This window comes from Abramis brama (assembly GCF_963993115.1).
Source record: "Abramis brama genome assembly, chromosome: 15".
Taxonomy (NCBI): domain Eukaryota; kingdom Metazoa; phylum Chordata; class Actinopteri; order Cypriniformes; family Leuciscidae; genus Abramis; species Abramis brama.
The window spans coordinates 3509519-3527821 of NC_139977.1; positions in this window are offsets into that span (position 1 = coordinate 3509519).

An 18303-nucleotide genomic window follows, 5' to 3' on the forward strand; every position below is an offset into this window, starting at 1 on the left:
TAATGGATGTGATTAGGATACAGTAGGCTACTGGATAAATAAATACCCAAATGCTGTCTTATTTTGGCTGGGGATTTTAATATGGTATTAAATAGTGATTTGGATAGGTTCTCTTTCATCATCTCATTTCGAGATCCACCTATGGGAAGGGCATCCGTACCTGACCTCTGCAGAAGCATCCAATTGCACCAAGTCTGGCTAGACAGACAGAAGCGCGCAGCCAATGCCAGGTAAGGCCACACCCCCTTACCTAGGCATATAACTTCTCCGCGCGCTGCTATTCCTCAGTTGACATTCGCTTCTTGCGATCTCTGCATTGACACAGTTCGGTTGGATTAACGTTACGCTGCTCACTTTCGAGTCTTCAGGAGGACATATCGCCAGATCAGCCTCCGCCAGACGTGAGTGACAGTCGTTTCTTCAGCCTATCCGCTGTGTTTTTTGCATCCGGAGCCGCCCGCGCTCTCGCTGTCCTTCACCTGCTCCTCCTTACATGGCTGCCCGCCACGGATTTTTCCGAGTTCTTCACCGCTGGCCCACCCATGGCTATGTGACCGCCTAAACCGCCGCTTCTCCAGGGAACAGCCTATCACGACGAGCCTGCCTGGCCGCGTGTGGTGCTCTCATCGCCGCTAAGGACTCTCTCGTTCTGCGCGGTCTGCTTGGGCTTTACACGCTCAAGAAGCTTTGGAGAACCCGGAGAATTGCGGTCATTGTAATTGCTGTCCCTGTAACGTTAGCTTTTACTAAGCCGGCTTTTAGTTGCACGACCCAGCGCGCCGTGCTCGGCCTTTCTGACTCGGATGGAGGACACTGTGATGATGACGCGCTACCGGGGGACTCCAGGAGCGCCACCTCTCTAAAATATTTGAGCTGACATCAGCCCAATCCGCATTCCCTGAAGAGGACATCTTCGCGGGAAAACCTCACTCTCGTTGACGAACCGTCTGGTTCCGATGACGGGGATGACGCGGTCCTTTTAGCGTTCCCTAGGCTAGCGCTCACGCGGCTTTGCCTCAGTCCATCCTCCTGGAAGTTTGTGAGCGAGCGGCCGTTCGTCTCAACATTGTGTGGCCAGCTCCACAGGAGGAAACAACTCCAGCACGGCTGGAGCGTCCCGCTAGACTGTTAACACGGTCTCACGGGCCTTGATGTGTTACGATTACGTGTTGAGGCTTTCAATTTATGCCTTCCTAGGAAGGCGGCCCCGAACGCAAGCGGCCTGCCTGTTGTTCGACCGTTGGGAGTATCGAGCCCGCTTTCACGGGCCACAAGCCCTCCAGATTCTCTCCCAGTCCCGGAACCCCTGTCCAAAAGACACAGGGTCTCCCGCGGACGGTCGCTTAATCCCGTCTCGTGGCTGCCCAGCCCATGTGTTTAGTGATGCTGTCGTGAGGAAAAGTACATAAGCAGTGTTACCACACCGCACGCACTTGGTTCCCCTCACCCAGTTATTAAAGGCTTCGGCCCCAGTGTTTTCTCAACACAAAACACATACATTACTAAACAACACATTTAACAAACGAATCAAATGAATTCGTGCAGATTTATATATCTGCCAACATAAGCCGCGTTTCCGCCGCAGGAACTTTCCCCAGGAACTAGGAACTTTGGGCTGGTACTCGATGTGTTTACACCGCAGGAACCAGGGTCTAAATGAAGTTCCGGGTAAATATTTCCCCCTCCGATAGTCCCTGCTCACGAGGTAGTACTTTTTCAAAGTTCAGGAACTTTCAGGGGTGGGACTTGTGCGCTGCAAAAGCTGATTGGTTGTGTTCACACCGCATTTTGGTTGGATGACTCCACGCAGCATTTTATTTATTTTTAACCTCCCTTTTTAAAAAATCTATTGCGGTTCCTGTCGTGGCTTCATGCAGTAAGAGTTGTCTGTCTGCAAATATGGAATTTAATAAAAAAAACTGGTGGACTGGCGACGAGTTTCAGGCTTTATTTTGTGGAAGAGGAAACTTTCTGCGCGTTCGTCCCAGCCATCTCACGGTCAATGTCCGCAATAGCTGATAATATATTTTATATCTAACGTTAGCATTATGAGCTTACTGAACACGCTTTATCAGTGCTCGTCTCTTTTCTGCCACAGCTTTTATTATTAAGTCATTATGTTTACACATTGTCATCTATTGCAAGGCACTCCAAACCATGTTATACATTTACTATTAACAGGATTGAAATAGCGCTTTGAGGTTAGTAACAAACAACTATTTACAAGACTGTCACTTTTATGATTGATAGACGGGGTTCAGGCTTTTTTTAAGCGTATTTGCGAAAGAGGAAATTTTTGCGCGTTCGTCCCAGGCATCTCACAATAACTGATAACATACGTTGTCTAATTTTATACGCATACGAGTTTTCTGAACACGCTTTAGTATCAGTGCTCGTCTATTTTGTTTTGTTAATTACCTCGTTAGTAAATCAATACATAACTGCAGCACAGTTTGAATCTCCTCCATACTTATTATAAATGTGGTGCTCAAAACTGATTACTGTCCGTCGCAGACTGGGAGGAGCAGTTGCGCGCAGTTTACCTTCCCGGTACTTTAGACCGCGGTGTAAACGCAGAAAGCAACCGGTCTGGGGCAAAAAAAGTTCCTGGGACAAATTGTTCCGGGTAATTTCGGTGGAAACGCGGCTATAGAGAGCAAATCTCTCTGATCCCATGCATGTCGCCCTGAGTCCGTCCACTAGAGGGCGCCATTGCCTCACAAATCAACCAGCTGGGCTCACACAGCTCAGTTGCGGCTGCCCAGCCCATGTGTTTTAGTGGACGTTGTGTGTGGAAGGCTTCGGCCCCTGTGTTCCCCTACACAAAACACACACATTACTAAATAACACTTTAAAACAAACGAATTAAATAAATCCGTTACAGAGAGAGTATCTCTCTCCGCGGATATTATTTTTCTGCCTGCACTTGAGACTGCCCAGTTCATGTGTTCAGGAGATGTGTGTTTTCCCCCCACTTAAAAATCAGGGGGCACTTTGTGAGGGAAAGTTTAGCACAGTGGACACCACACTATGTTCCCCTCACTCTGTCAATAAAGGCTTCGGCCCCAGTGTTTGCCCAACACAAAACACACAAAGTTACGTATCAAATGAATTCGTTTTAAAAATAATGATTACAAATGATATGCAAATTATATGAACCTGCTCAAAACATTCATATAAATATAGATAAATAAAATAAATATAGAGTGTACTGGAATGATGATATATAAAGTTCTCAGTCCAAAAGAACAAATATGCATATAGCGCACAAAAACGGCATATATAATGTCCAAAGCTACGCCTGTAATTTCCCAGAGGTGGAAATGACATTTTAGCAGTTTTTCTGCAATATTGGCACACCCTCATGTCAGGCATAGCTACTTTTGGACTTAGCATGTTGTTTACTCGTAATAAACATAAATACATTATTTTCATATTTGTTGTACATAATTCAACCGAACTACAGCCAAGGTGGAAATGAACAAGATGACGTCCCGACATTGCCGGAAGCGCAAAACGGTCTGTTTATAAGCAGAGGAAGACGTGCGCTGTATGTAAGCTATTGAATTCGACACTTATTGTGATTTAGGTCTCGATGATGTCGGGATGTCATCTTGTACAGTAGATGGCGGTAATACTCCCAAGGAGTGAGCAGCCAGTAACAAGTAGTAGTAGAAGAAGAACGCCGTAATCTCAGTTCTCGCGCATGCCTCCTGGTGCTCCCGTGAACTCTCGTCAGAGGCCCACATTGAAGAACACTAATAGTTGGATAAAGTCGTTATTTTTGTTGTTTTTCCGCACAAAAAGTAAGGGAAAAATACCGCCCCCTACCACCTATGATGTACCAAGAAATGCGCGCCCTGCTAGCCGATATGTTGGAGAAGAAGGTTATTCAGCCAAGCTCCAGCCCTTGGGCTGCACCCATCGTGATGGTCCGCAAGAAAGATGGCAGTTGGTGCTTTTGTGTTGACTATCGTAAATTGAACTCCCTGACTCATAAAGATAACTTCCCGCTCCCCCGTATAGAGGAGACCCTAACCTCCCTGACTCAAGCCTCCTGGTTCACCACACTTGACTTAGCTAGTGGTTATTGGCAGGTTGGAGTCGACCCCCGAGACTGTCCCAAGACTGCCTTCACCACCCCACTAGGTCTATACGAGTTTCAGAGGATGCCATTTGGCCTCTGCAATGCGCCAGCGACGTTCCAGCGGCTTATGCAGCAATGCTTGAGTGGCCAAATTACTGACTCTGTACTCGTTTATTTGGATGATATCATTGTCTATTCCCCAGACTTTTCCTCCCATTTATGCCACCTGGAGGCTGTCTTTGAGCAACTGCAACACCATGGGCTCAAGCTGAGGGTAGATAAGTGCCAGCTGCTATGGAGGGAAGTAAGGTTCATGTGGTCACTGGAGAGGGAGTGAAACCAGACACTACCAAGGTCACTGCTGTGACTGAATGGCCAGCTCCGACCACAATCAAAGAGGTACGTGCTTTCTTGGGCTTAGCAGGTTACTATCGCCGCTTTATTGCCAATTTTGCAAAGATAGCACACCCCTTGAATGCCCTCTTAATTGGAGCCCCTGCAGATAAAATAACAGGATCTCGTCAGATCTCTTGGTCTGACGAGTGTCAACAAGCCTTTGACCATCTAAAAACTGCTTTAACCGAGGCCCCTATCTTAGCCTATGCCAACTACGCAGAACCTTTTGTGTTATACACCGACGCGAGCAATGCTGGTCTGGGAGCTGTCTTAGCCCAGCTACAGGATGGGCGCAAGCGAGTTGTGGCCTATGCCAGCAGGAGCCTACATCCTAGTGAGAAGAATGATGCCAACTACAGCTCCTTCAAATTGGAATTGCTAGCTTTAAAGTGGGCCATAGTAGAAAAATGTAAAGACTACTTGATGGGGGCCAAAGTGATTGTTTACACCAACAATAATCCTGTAGACCACTTGCAGACCGCCCGCCTGGGGGCCACGGAACAAAGGTGGGTAGCCCAACTAGCTGCCTTCGACTACCATGTGAAGTATCATTCTGGTAGGGAAAATGCTAATGCAGATGCCCTTTCCAGAGTACCTGTTGAAGCCCCTCTAGGTGCTGATGTGACTAACGTGGCGGCTGTGGCAGATGTACAATCGACAGAAGGGCAGTCGATGGATGGCTGGCGAGCCAAACAGCTTGAGGACAAGGACTTGGTCCAAGTGCGGAGGTATGTGGAAAGTGGGAAGTTTCCAAGGGGGCAAGAGTGGCGAGCTGCTCCGCTTTGGGTGAAACAGCTGCTGCAACAGAGGGCAAGGCTGGTGATGTGGGATGGGGTTCTGTGTCGTCGAGTCACTGACTATAACACCCATGAAGCCCGCCTCCAGATTGTCTGCCCTACTCAACAACACAAAGAGGTGTGGGAGAAACATCACAATGCTGTTGGACACTTGGGAGTGGAGAGAACCATAAGTTGCCTACGTCGACACTTCTTTTGGCCAGGTATGCAGACTCAGGTCCAACAATACCACTCCCTGTGTCTCCGTTGCCAGGTGAAAAAAGTTGATTCTGTGCCTAAAGCACCCCTGAAGCCCTTTACTGTGTCCTTCCCCCTTGAGGTCATCGAGCTAGACTTCCTTTCTTTAGGGAGGCCCCATGACCCATATCAAAACATTCTAGTAATGACAGCTATGTTCAGCCGCTACGCCTGGGCTATCCCCACAAGAGATCAGACATTGAGGACTACCGCTAGGGTCCTGTGGCAATCGGTTATACAGACATTTGGGTGCCTGGTGAGATTCCATTTAGACCAAGGCCCAAATTTTGAATCCGAGCTGGTGGCCGAACTATGTAGCCTTTATGGCATCTCTAAGAGTAGGACAACTCCGTACCACCCCCAGGGAAATGGCATGTGTGAACGACTTAACCAGACCCTCCTGAGCATGCTGCAGACTTTGGAGGATGAAAAGCAAAGTCGCTGGCCTGAACATCTCCCTGCCCTTGTCCAAGCTTACAATGCCACCTTACACAGCTCAACAGGGTACGCACCTTCGTATCTGATGATTGGACGCCATGTCAGATTGCCTGTGGATGTAGCCCTGGGTGTAGAGAACCAGCATGCCTGATATAGCTGGGACAGTTGGGTGGGTGAACACCACCAACACCTGTTGTATGCCTACTCTTTAGCGGCTAAGTCTATGGGCCAGGCTGCAGAGCGGTATAAAAAGCAATATGACCGCAAGGCCAAGTCACTTCCTTTAGCTCCTGGGGAATGTATGTGGCGAAGGAATAGGCAAGATGGGGGAAGGGGTAAGCTTTGTGGCAAGTGGGATCCAGAGCCTTATGTAGTGGTAGAACAGTTGAATAAAGAGGGTTTAACCTATCGTGTTAAATCTGAGCGCACAGGGAAAGAGAGGGTTCTGCATAGAAATTCTCTTAAACCTTGTATCAATCCACCCCAAGGTGCCCTCGCATTGCATCCTGAGCTGCCAGTACCTCCTGTTTGTGAACCCCAACCTCTGATGTATGTACCATGGGTAGACCCTCCTGTTCCAGATGACCCAGGTAATGATGTGGCCCCTAGGAGGTCTGTCCGTTCCAATATGGGACAGCCCCCAGTGAGATATAGAGACACTTAGACACTTGGATACCTATGGTTGTCAAGGACTGCTAATGCTAAAAAGTGTGTGTGTGTGTGTGTGTGTGGGGGGGGGGGGGGTAGCATATTTCTGGTTGTCAGGGACTGCCAACGTTAAAGGGACTGTGTGTAGGAATTTCTCCCATCTAGTGGTGAAATTGTATTTTGCATTCAAACGAATAATGCTCTCCAGCGCCTCACTTTTTCAAATGCGCGTTGCATCTACGGTAGCCGTTATGTACCAAAAAACTATGACAGGATGTCTTATAATAGCACTTCGAGTTTTTCTTCGGGTGAACAGGTTTGTTATTTCAAACAAACTGAAACTTGAAACAACGAAAAAAAGAATGCTACAGTATGAATTACTGACTGTGAAAAACATTAACTATGGTAATTAGTAGTAATGCCTTCTTAACTCGTTATATTTTTTGAAGTACGTGCATTGTTAGATATCATCATCATCAGAGCATTCTCTAACGTTACTTTACTCAACAGCTGCTATTCATCAAATAGCCTGTTTAACTTTTAACTATAAATGGTCTACTGTCTATATAATAAAGTACACAACCAAACAATGAAAAAAAAGCTTGTAATTAAGACCGTAACATTGACTTACCTGTCGAGAAGAAAGCAGGCAACTTCAGGGTCTCTTTTGAAAGCTTTCTCCTGCATTAGCTATCCTGACATTAACCCTTGTTTTTGTAATCTCCGGTCACATTTACGGTCTATTTTCGACTTTTTCGACGACGAGGACTCCTTATCCTGTGACTCAGCATGTATGAATGAACGGTGTATAAATAACCGTGCAGTGCAGCCTTTTAAACTTGCCGCGGCAGTGACAAGCGCCTCTCACTGCTCTGCTCCTCCGCTTCTGCTGGCTTCAGTCACTTGACGCTGGCTCTGAACGAAAACGTGTTGTGGAAACGCGTTGGCCTAGTACTTTTTGTCCCTCTCTGCTATTATAGTTTTTCAAGATGGCGGAACTACATGGAAGCCTCCGTGGACCTACCCGTCCCATGTATATAAAGATAATAAATTCTTCGTTTACGAGGATTAGTCTGATCATTGGCATAGGTATTTGTACACCATTGAGGGCATATTTATTAATAAAAATATTGATTTTAGATAATAAAATACCTAAAAAGCTACACATAATCCCTTTAAAGAGTGGGGGGATGTCATATGGAGAGATTATGGTCCATTTTATTTCATGTTGTGTTTCCGTGTGTGTATTTGTCACTGTTTGTTTTTCCCTTTTTCTTACTTTGATTTGGTGTTTTTTTGTGATTTATTTTACTATGCACGCATTATTTTGGTGATTGTTTGACCATGATTTAGAATGTGGGGCAACGCCCCCGTATTCTCCTAGGTGCCCGGACCTTAGCTGATTAGCAGATGAACAGCTGTTGGTAATTGCCACGCCAAATCACAGACTGTTCAAAAAGCGAAGGAACTGAAACAGTGTGTGTCTGCTACCTCGTGAACTCTGCTTGTTGCAGCTCTGTTCCCCACGTTTTACTGCTGGATGGTAGTCGTGATTGTCTTATTTTGTTGGCACGATCGTTGCATGGATCATTGTCTGCTTGTGTCGAAGCCCGAAGTTTGCTGATGTGCCGGTCCTGCTATCAATCCGGTGGCTGCTGTGTGTCTTCGTCTTCCCCTCTGCTTCGCAAAGATTGCTGCCGTCCTCTGCTGTGCTGTCCGGAGCCCTGCCTCATCCGTCCTGGGCCTGTGGTTTGGTGGAGCGCTGTTCAACAGGACTGGCAGCCAGATTCGTCTGCTCCCAGTTTATTGGTGAGTGACGCCCTGTGTCAAGCTATGCTGCCTTGCCTTGTCCGAAGTTAAGGGTGCTTTCACACCTGCCTCGTTTAGTTCGGTTGAATCGCACTAGAGTTCGTTTTCCACATTGGTGCGGTTCATTTGGGCAGGTGAGAATGCGGCAATCGCACTCGGGTGCGCACCAAAAGCGGACCAAACAAGCGTACCGAGACCTGCTCGAAGAGGTGGTCTCGGTACGCTTTGAAACGAACTCTGGAGCGGTTCGTTTGTGGTGAGAACGTGATCCGACCTCGAACAGAACCAACTGCCAAATAACTGCGCATTTTTGGACTAAGCCAGTTGCCGTAGTCAGCTGCGCTGTGCATTAACGTTATATAGGATGAGGAGAAATGTTTGTTGACAGTTTGCAGCTCGCAGACGAGTTGTGAGGAGGTGCGGAGCCTGATAGAAATTATTATTAACATTATTTTCGAGCCGCATCCTCGGTTCATTCTCAAATATTATTGTTTGTCTAAAGTGGTGTAGACAAACTATAATAAAATATGACCAAGGATACAATCAGCCCACGCAGTCGTCTCTCCATGGTAAACAGCGGCGTGTTGTCTGCCGGATTTTCCATGGATTTTTTGTTTATTTCCGGGAGTTCTGTTGGAATTTTCCCGCACGTTAATTCTGACCAAACGAAGTGCAGTTATGGAAATGCGTTCCGAGTGGTGTGGATGTTGTCACGTGACTGCATTTTGGTTCATTTTATCAACTCATAAATTGATCCGGATCAGAACGATCAGTCTGGTGTGAAAAGGAACCAAAACGCCATAGAAATGCTACAAAGTATCATTTGTCGCCCTTGGTCCGGACCAAATGAACCGAACTACAGATGTGAAAGCACCCTAAGATCCACGTCTCACCTAAATCGGAGAGTTCCAGTCTGTCTGCCGTAGTCATACCATTTTTATATATATATATATATATATATATATATATATATCGAGTGTTTTGAACTTTGGTGTAAAAAATTAGCTTTGAATGCTATTTATATTATTAATTTGTATTCTTAAATGTTTTCAACTGAATTCTACTTAAAATAAGTACAACCGAGTAGCTGTAATTATGTTTTCTTAAATGTTTTCAACTGAATACTACTGTAATTATTAAATTCAACTCTGTTGCTGTAATTATATTTATTTTTATGAAATGTTTTCAACTGAATACTACTGTAATTAAGTACAACACTTTAGCTGTAATTATTTAAATGCTTGTCAAAATAAATAGTTTTGAGTACATTGTTGTTGAGTGTTTAATTTACCTGTGAGTTAATAAGACTTTAAATACTGTCAGCTGCATGTGGGCCACATAAGGGCCGTTAGTTTTTAACAGAACTCAACCATACTAAAGTTGCATACCAGGCCCACATATGGGCCACATGAAATTGTAGTATTTGGCTCATGCTTGGTGGAGTTATGGCAGTCCTTTGGTTCAGTTCTGGCAAAGGAGATGTGGGCCATATCTGGGCCGGCAAACACAAACTAATCTGGGCCACAGCTCAGCTGTTTATCTGGCCCACATCTTTGCCAAAGGTAATTTGCTGTCTGGGATGCTATATATATTTATGTTATATCATAATCTGCGCGACCCCGTAGTTGACTTTCTTTGATGACGTTTGCAGGGCGTTTCAAATGAGCGGTTATTGTCAGTGAAGTCCACTTAAACTGATATACCGTGCTCAGGGAGTAGGGGAGCAGTGAACACTGAGTATGGACCCTGTCGAATGGAACGCACCTTAGATGTGTAAAAACAAGTGGAAAGTCTCCTTTCGCGCTTGCTCTCCCGTGGCGTCTGTCGTTGCTATGCAAGTTATGCAACCATGAACTAAGCTCTCCATGATGACAAGGAAGTATCAGCAAAAGATGAATTGATTTCTAGCCCTTGCATTAGCTTTACTACTAAATATATTTATGGAGATGAAAAATAATAAGGCGCCCTGTACAGCTATGATCAGCTGTTCGGCCGAGCATTCAATGTTTACACTGCGAGCTGATCAGTTGGTTCGTTGCTGCCGCGCTCTATCACTTGCACACCATAAAGAGCAAATTGTTTTTTAATGTTTCAATTTCGTGATTAAAATGACATAATTTGGAAGCGGATAATTTCTTCATTTTTTCTCGCATTGCAATTCAATAAAAATTCAAAGAAATTCATATACATATTTTAAGTGAAGTGTTTAACAATGAAGCTTTACAGTATATGTCAGATATGATTGCATTATAAACTAGAAAAATGCATTTTCGGAGGAACTGCAAAGTGTGCTTGCTCGGGTGCAGTGCACTAACGTTAGCAGGTAGTGCATCTATCCACTACCTGCTAACGTTAGTGCACTGCACCCGAGCAAGCACACTTTGCAGTTCCTCCGGAAATGCATTTTCTAGTTTATAATGCAATCATATCTGACATATACTGTAAAGCTTCATTGTTAAACACTTCACTTAAAATATGTATATGAATTTCTTTGGATTTTTATTGAATTGCAATTCTGCTTCCTTTAATTCAAATTCGAATTGTAATTCTAGATCCTGTTTTTGACATCAATTCAAATTCAAGAATTGAATTGGAATTAAGGAGTCATTCTCAATTCAATTCTGAATTGTGCACAAGCCTGTTCTGTACTAATGACTTGGAAATACTGAACATGGTTAAAGAATCTGTAATATTCAAAATGTATTGGCTGTGTAACACTGAATAAATGCTGATTAATAAACGAATGCAGTGTGTTTTTGGACATAAAAACAATACAATTCCCTATAACGCTAGCATTAGAGGGTTTGTTTTTTACAGCAGAGAATAAAAGCCTAAATTCAATCTGTTCATCAAAGCGATTGAGTCTCTTCAGGAGATTTGGACTAAACCGCTCGATTTAAATAGATTAGAGTTTAACAATCTCTTTAACTCTGTTGCGTGGAAATCTGTCAGATTTCATTTAAAATATCTTCATTTGTGTTCCAAAGACGATCGAAAGTCTCAGGGGTTTGGACCGACATGAGTGATTAAATGATGACTTTTTTTGTTTTTGGGTGAATGTCCCTTTAAATGTGTTCGCGGCGATCGATCTTTTTATTTATGTATTAATGCTTAAAACAATACACAAGTAATAACAGATAACAACAGAATACAAAAACAAAACAATGGGGGAAATAATAAAAAATTAAACATTAACAAATTATGAGAATTACATGACACTGAAAAAAGGAAAAGAGTTACAAACAGATAATGTTTTTAAGGCTTTTTTGTTCTCAGACAACTTAATTGAGAAGAAGTATTTTTCAAGTTCAAGAGAGGTTTACAAATATAAGAACGAGAGGTTTTCGCGGCGATTGATCGGCCGTGCCCAGAGCATCCGCTGTGACGTCACAGGCAGCGCGAGTTCCATATGACATCACAAGCCGAGTTGTTCAGGCAGTGCAGCGATTACCATAGTTATTAGTCAAACAGTGTAGAAACTCAGAGTTATTAGTCAAACATTGTAGAAACTCAGACTCAGAGTTAGTCAAACAGTTATAAAGTACAGGATCTGCAGAGAGCACGATGTCTGAACACTTCCCCATGGGTGAGGAGATCTGCAGTGCAGTGTTGGAGGAGCCGCTGAGTGGCGCTGCTGAGGAGAGAAACACAACAGAGGAGTGTGAAGCTCCTGCACCCCCTAGAGTCGCGTGGGAGAACAACACCTCTATCACCTCAGGTGCTTTCACACACACACACACACACGCACACCAGGGCTGCCATTGGGGGAACAACAGCTCAGGTGCAATTCAAACAATAAATACCGTTTTGGCGCTTGTAAATATGAAGTGACAGATCGCTGGCGCACGTGAACCGATCATCTCTTACTACTACTAGTAGTTAATAGTAAATAAACACGAATGAACGATTGGTAAGTTGAAAGATACAGTAGGCTACAACTTACCGAAATGTTTATGCCTCATACAGAATGTCGATTATTCAGTGTTTTTCACCCGTGGAAATGGTCAATAAAACAGCTGGAGAACATTTGCCACATAGCGTTACGTTTACCCCAGGAAAGCCATTTAATGACCATAGCACGTTAAAACTGCTATAGAGAGGAGTATTTTGCTAAATTTGGCACCAATGCTATATTTTCTAAATGTCATAATCATTTGTTAACAAACAAGTATTCATTACTTCAATGAGCTCATTGTTTCTGCATTAAATTGTTACATTGTTTAAATTAAAACATTAAATGTTTTATAGCATTAAAACATTAAACATTAGCATTAAAACATAGCTAACTGTGACTATATGTACATTTCTGAAATGCATAACTTAGACAGTTTCCTCTGATAACAGATTACTCTAAATTGTAATATGGACTCATGCACTTTCTGTAAAGCTGCTTTGTAATGATGTGTATTGTGAAAAGCACTATACAAATAAATGTGAATTGAATTAAATATAATTTGCACCGTATTAACATATAATATTTTTACTTATATCATTAAAATATTATTACGCTGTTATTATAATAAAAAACTCATTATATTTATATTTGAGTTGTTATTTTTTGTCAAACTTTGCACTGCACTTACTCGTGCGTGCCCGTAGCGAGACACCTGTCAAGTTTGAAATCCATCGGACTAAAGGTTCGAGAGATATGCGAATAACAGACAGACAGACAGACGTTTCAGTAATTTATAGATAGATTATACAAAGTTTGGTAAAAAAACCCCAAAATTGATTGGTGAATGAAAAATAAATGAATCCTAAAAAAAAATAATTTTATTTTTAAACAACTGAGTCCCGGGGTCCACTACAGAAGACATAGCATAACATATGAATAAAATATCCTTTTTCACAAATGTTTTCCCCCATTTGTTTTGAACTAGCAACATAAAGCAGCTGTACATGAGGACAATCACTCAGCTGTAATCTGTGCTAATAAAACACATGTTTCTAATCAATATTGTTGTTTGCAGAAAAGCAATCAAGATGGATGAGTTTCCGTGCTGGCGTCTCGAGAGCGTGGAAGGCTGGGAAACGTCTCTTCCAAACCAGCGAAACCCAAGTGTGTGCTTTTGTGCCGTCGCAGGAGCTTCCACACACACCCAGTGTCGAGCCGACAGACCCGCTCGAGTCCAGGCCGACAGACCCGCTCGAGTCCAGGCCGACAGACCCGCTCGAGTCCAGGCCGACAGACCCGCTCGAGTCCAGGCCGACAAAAACACTTGAGTCCAGGCCGACAGACCCGCTCGAGTCCAGGCCGACAGACCCGCTCGAGTCCAAGCTGACAGACCCGCTCGAGTCCAGGCCGACAGACCCGCTCGAGTCCAGGCCGACAGACCCGCTCGAGTCCAGGCCGACAGACCCGCTCGAGTCCAGGCCGACAGACCCGCTCGAGTCCAGGCCGACAAAAACACTTGAGTCCAGGCCGACAGACCCGCTCGAGTCCAGGCTGACAGACCCGCTCGAGTCCAAGCTGACAGACCCGCTCGAGTCCAGGCCGACAGACCCGCTCGAGTCCAGGCCGACAGACCCGCTCGAGTCCAGGCCGACAGACCCGCTCGAGTCCAGGCCGACAGACCCGCTCGAGTCCAGGCCGACAAAAACACTTGAGTCCAGGCCGACAGACCCGCTCAAGTCCAGGCCGACAAAAACACTTGAGTCCAGGCCGACAGACCCGCTCGAGTCCAGGCCGACAGACCCGCTCGAGTCCAGGCCGACAGACCCGCTCGAGTCCAGGCCGACAAAAACACTTGAGTCCAGGCCGACAGACCCGCTCAAGTCCAGGCCGACAAAAACACTTGAGTCCAGGCCGACAGACCCGCTCGAGTCCAGGCCGACAGACCCGCTCGAGTCCAGGCCGACAGACCCGCTCGAGTTCAGGCCGACAGACCCGCTCGAGTCCAGGCCGACAGACCCGCTCGAGTCCAGGCCGACAAAAACACTCGAGTCCAGGCCGACAAAAACACTTGAGTCCAGGCCGACAGACCCGCTCGAGTCCAGGCCGACAGACCCGCTCGAGTCCAGGCCGACAGACCCGCTCAAGTCCAGGCCGACAAAAACACTTGAGTCCAGGCCGACAGACCCGCTCGAGTCCAGGCCGACAGACCCGCTCGAGTCCAGGCCGACAGACCCGCTCGAGTCCAGGCCGACAAAAACGCTCGAGTCAAGGCCGACAGACCGGCCCCGCTCGAGTCCAGGCCGACAGACCCGCCCCGCTCGAGTCCTAGTCCAGGCCGACACAACCGCTCGAGTCCCGCTTGACTTCATACGGAAAGACAGTGCGTGTTTATTATTATCACTCTGATTCATCTCCATTTCTGCCTGATGCTTCTGGCTTTAGTTTAATCTCTACTCCTGTCGGTTCCTCACCTGATCTCAGGTGTGTTTGCTGCTGGAGTTCAGTCTCATGCTGTATATTAACATGCTAACGTGTGTTTTTCAGGATCCTTTAAATCTCTTTATGAAGTGGGACGGAAACTGAAATCCAGAGGCGATCGCAGTGATTATAAGGGAATTCGAATCTCGGATGACAAACGAGTATGTTGCTCAATCTTTTCCCCTCTTGTTTCCTTCTATCTTTAGTCTTTCAGTCCTGACATAAACATCTGTGTTTACAGTTTTGATCAGAAATGTAAAGATTGTAGATTACCATGCACACAAACAAAAATGGATCAGATTACTTACGTTTGCAACAATTTTCTTCATTTTTTAGGTGATCATCCATTGTATTAAGAAGAGCCGGCCTGAGAAACTGGTGAAATTGGTAAGTTGACAACTTTATTCTTCATGAAATTCTCCAAGAATCGTTTAATTAAATTGTAATTTGGTAATTGATACACCTGTATGTACAGTATAATATATAGTTGAATGCCTAGAAACATCAGTTGTAAAGTACATTGCTTTCATTTTTAATTAACCCCCCCCCCCCATCCCCAAATATATTTAAGTAATTTAATATAAATATGCGATTAATCAACTAAGGGCTTGAATGAATGACTACTCTTTAGTCAGGGCAGCCCTAGAGTTTACTTTGAAAAGCTCACGAGATGGAAAATGAAGTATCCCGGGCCTTTAGTTAGGAGTTTAGAGATTAGTTAGGAGTCAACTAACCTTCTGTCAATCTCTTTTCTTTAGCCTGAGTTTCCCTTTCCTATGAGTCGAGAGGCAGCTGCAATGTTTATGCTACAAAAGCCTCCAACTAGCACACATATCAACCAGTTATATGGCATGTATATCCTGAAAGATCAAGACGTCCTGGTTCTGGAAGATCCACATCACAGAATGACCTTGTTGGAGTTCTGCCGACAAAGCCGAGGTTCCCTGACAGAACATGCAGTGAAATACATCGTTCAGCAGCTCGTTGTGGCGCTGCAGCACTGCCTGGATCATGGTGTTTATCACAAAACACACAAGAAGAACGTTCTCATCTACCCAAACACCCTGAAAGTCAAATTGATGGACTTCGGAGACGCACTGATCCTTGAAGAAAGACGTGAGTCGGCTTCTCGCACACCGTTCACTGTTGATGTTGTTTGATGATGTTTTACTAAACACTGGAAATGTGTTCTTACAGGTGCTGATGAACCCATATTAAACTCAGAGGTCAGAGAGTCTGCTGAGTGGGTCGCGACTAACGACATACGCAAACTGCTGAACCACCTTGTCACAAGAATAGGCCGTTGGTTTTGGCAAAGGTCATGTCTGTCCAAAGGTGAGACCAACAACAAGAACGAAATGGAAATAACATTGCTTGAAAAACATATAGAGCTCAGTAAAATTATTAGTGTCAATGATGAGCAAAGTGTAAAACACAGCAGATTGACAATGAATGTTTAGCAATGAATAAATGTTCATGGGCATCCAGAGAATATCATAGTAACAGCAAGAAATGCTGTGTATTTAATGGTAACATGACCTTACATGAACTACATTTCTCAAAATCTGTTTGTGAGTGTCTATAAGGACAAACGTGACTAATCAACTGTCTTCTGAAAACTTTGACAGAATGCCTGGATCTTCTTGAGAGACTTAATGACAGAGGGTCAGGGATCACCTTAGATGCCATTTTACATCATGACTGGTTTAAAAACCCTTCAAAGAGATGAAGATGTTGTCCTTCCACGTTTTCCAGCGTCCCTGATGGATTGTATGTGGAGAATGTATGTCCGCCCAATGTTACTATTTCCGCATAAGTCAGCGCGCAGTGTTGGGTAGGATACTTAAAAAAAGTAATTAGTTATAGTTACTAGTTACTTCTCACAAAAAGTAACTGCGTTTAAAACGAAGCTGAGAAATGCAGGCGAAGACGAGGATCTAAATGCAGGGTGATTTAATAAAGTAACACAAAACAGGGAACACAGAATTCGAAGAACAAAGGAACAAAACCAGGGGAATCACAGAGGCAACCATTACACGTACAACAACTGACAAAGTAAAACACAAGGGCTATAAATACACAGGGACAAACAAGCTAAGCTAGATAACAAGGGGGCGTGGCTAATTAGAGCAGGCAGTTCAGGCGACCAGGGCGGAGCAGGCAGTTCAGGCGACCAGGGCGGAGCAGGCAGTTCAGGCGACCAGGGCGGAGCAGGCAGTTCAGGCGGCCAGGGCGGAGCAGGCAGTGCAGGCGGCCAGGGCGGAGCAGGCAGTTCAGGCGGCCAGGGCGGAGCAGGCAGTTCAGGCGGCCAGGGCGGAGCAGGCAGTGCAGGCGGCCAGGGCGGAGCAGGCAGTTCAGGCGGCCAGGGCGGAGCAGGCAGTTCAGGCGGCCAGGGCGGAGCAGGCAGTGCAGGCGGCCAGGGCGGAGCAGGCAGTTCAGGCGGCCAGGGCGGAGCAGGCAGTGCAGGCGGCCAGGGCGGAGCAGGCAGTGCAGGCGACCAGGGCGGAGCAGGCAGGCGGCCAGGGCGGAGCAGGCAGTGCAGGCGGCCAGGGCGGAGCAGGCAGGCGGCCAGGGCGGAGCAGGCAGTGCAGGCGGCCAGGGCGGAGCAGGCAGGCGGCCAGGGCGGAGCAGGCAGTTCAGGCGGCCAGGGCGGAGCAGGCAGTGCAGGCGGCCAGGGCGGAGCAGGCAGTTCAGGCGGCCAGGGCGGAGCAGGCAGTTCAGGCGGCCAGGGCGGAGCAGGCAGTTCAGGCGGCCAGGGCGGAGCAGGCAGTGCAGGCGGCCAGGGCGGAGCAGGCAGTTCAGGCGGCCAGGGCGGAGCAGGCAGTTCAGGCGGCCAGGGCGGAGCAGGCAGTGCAGGCGGCCAGGGCGGAGCAGGCAGTTCAGGCGGCCAGGGCGGAGCAGGCAGTTCAGGCGGCCAGGGCGGAGCAGGCAGTGCAGGCGACCAGGGCGGAGCAGGCAGTGCAGGCGGCCAGGGCGGAGCAGGCAGTGCAGGCGGCCAGGGCGGAGCAGGCAGTGCACACCCCTAGTCTGAATCTTCTATCTGCAACTTTTCTGTTATACAGGAGCTGTATTCTTCTTGTAATCATATCGTCAGCAAACCTAAGCCCAAAGTGGAGCCTCCAAAGGAGACGGCAGCCGAACAGAACGGTCCCGTTAATGGACAGGGGGATTCAGAGACCCAGCCGGAGAAGAGCCGAGTCCCAGAAACACCAGACGCCAAACTCCCTGAGATGGACATTGACTAACTGCTCTTATACGCCTCTGCGTTCACTGTTTAAAAAAATAATATTTTTTTGTAACTGGGAACAAAACCTGTAACATGTATAGGAAGAGAACTTGTCTTTGTTGCTTCCCCCCACCCCCCGTTTCCTGGGGAAAAAAAGGCTTATAAAGTGAGATCTCTACTATTCTATTCTATTCTCTACTATTCTATTCTACTATTGGGAAAGTTTATTGGCATTGAAAATTAGTTGCGTTTCAAACGTGAGATTCTTGATGAAGTTTCCAGACATCAGAAG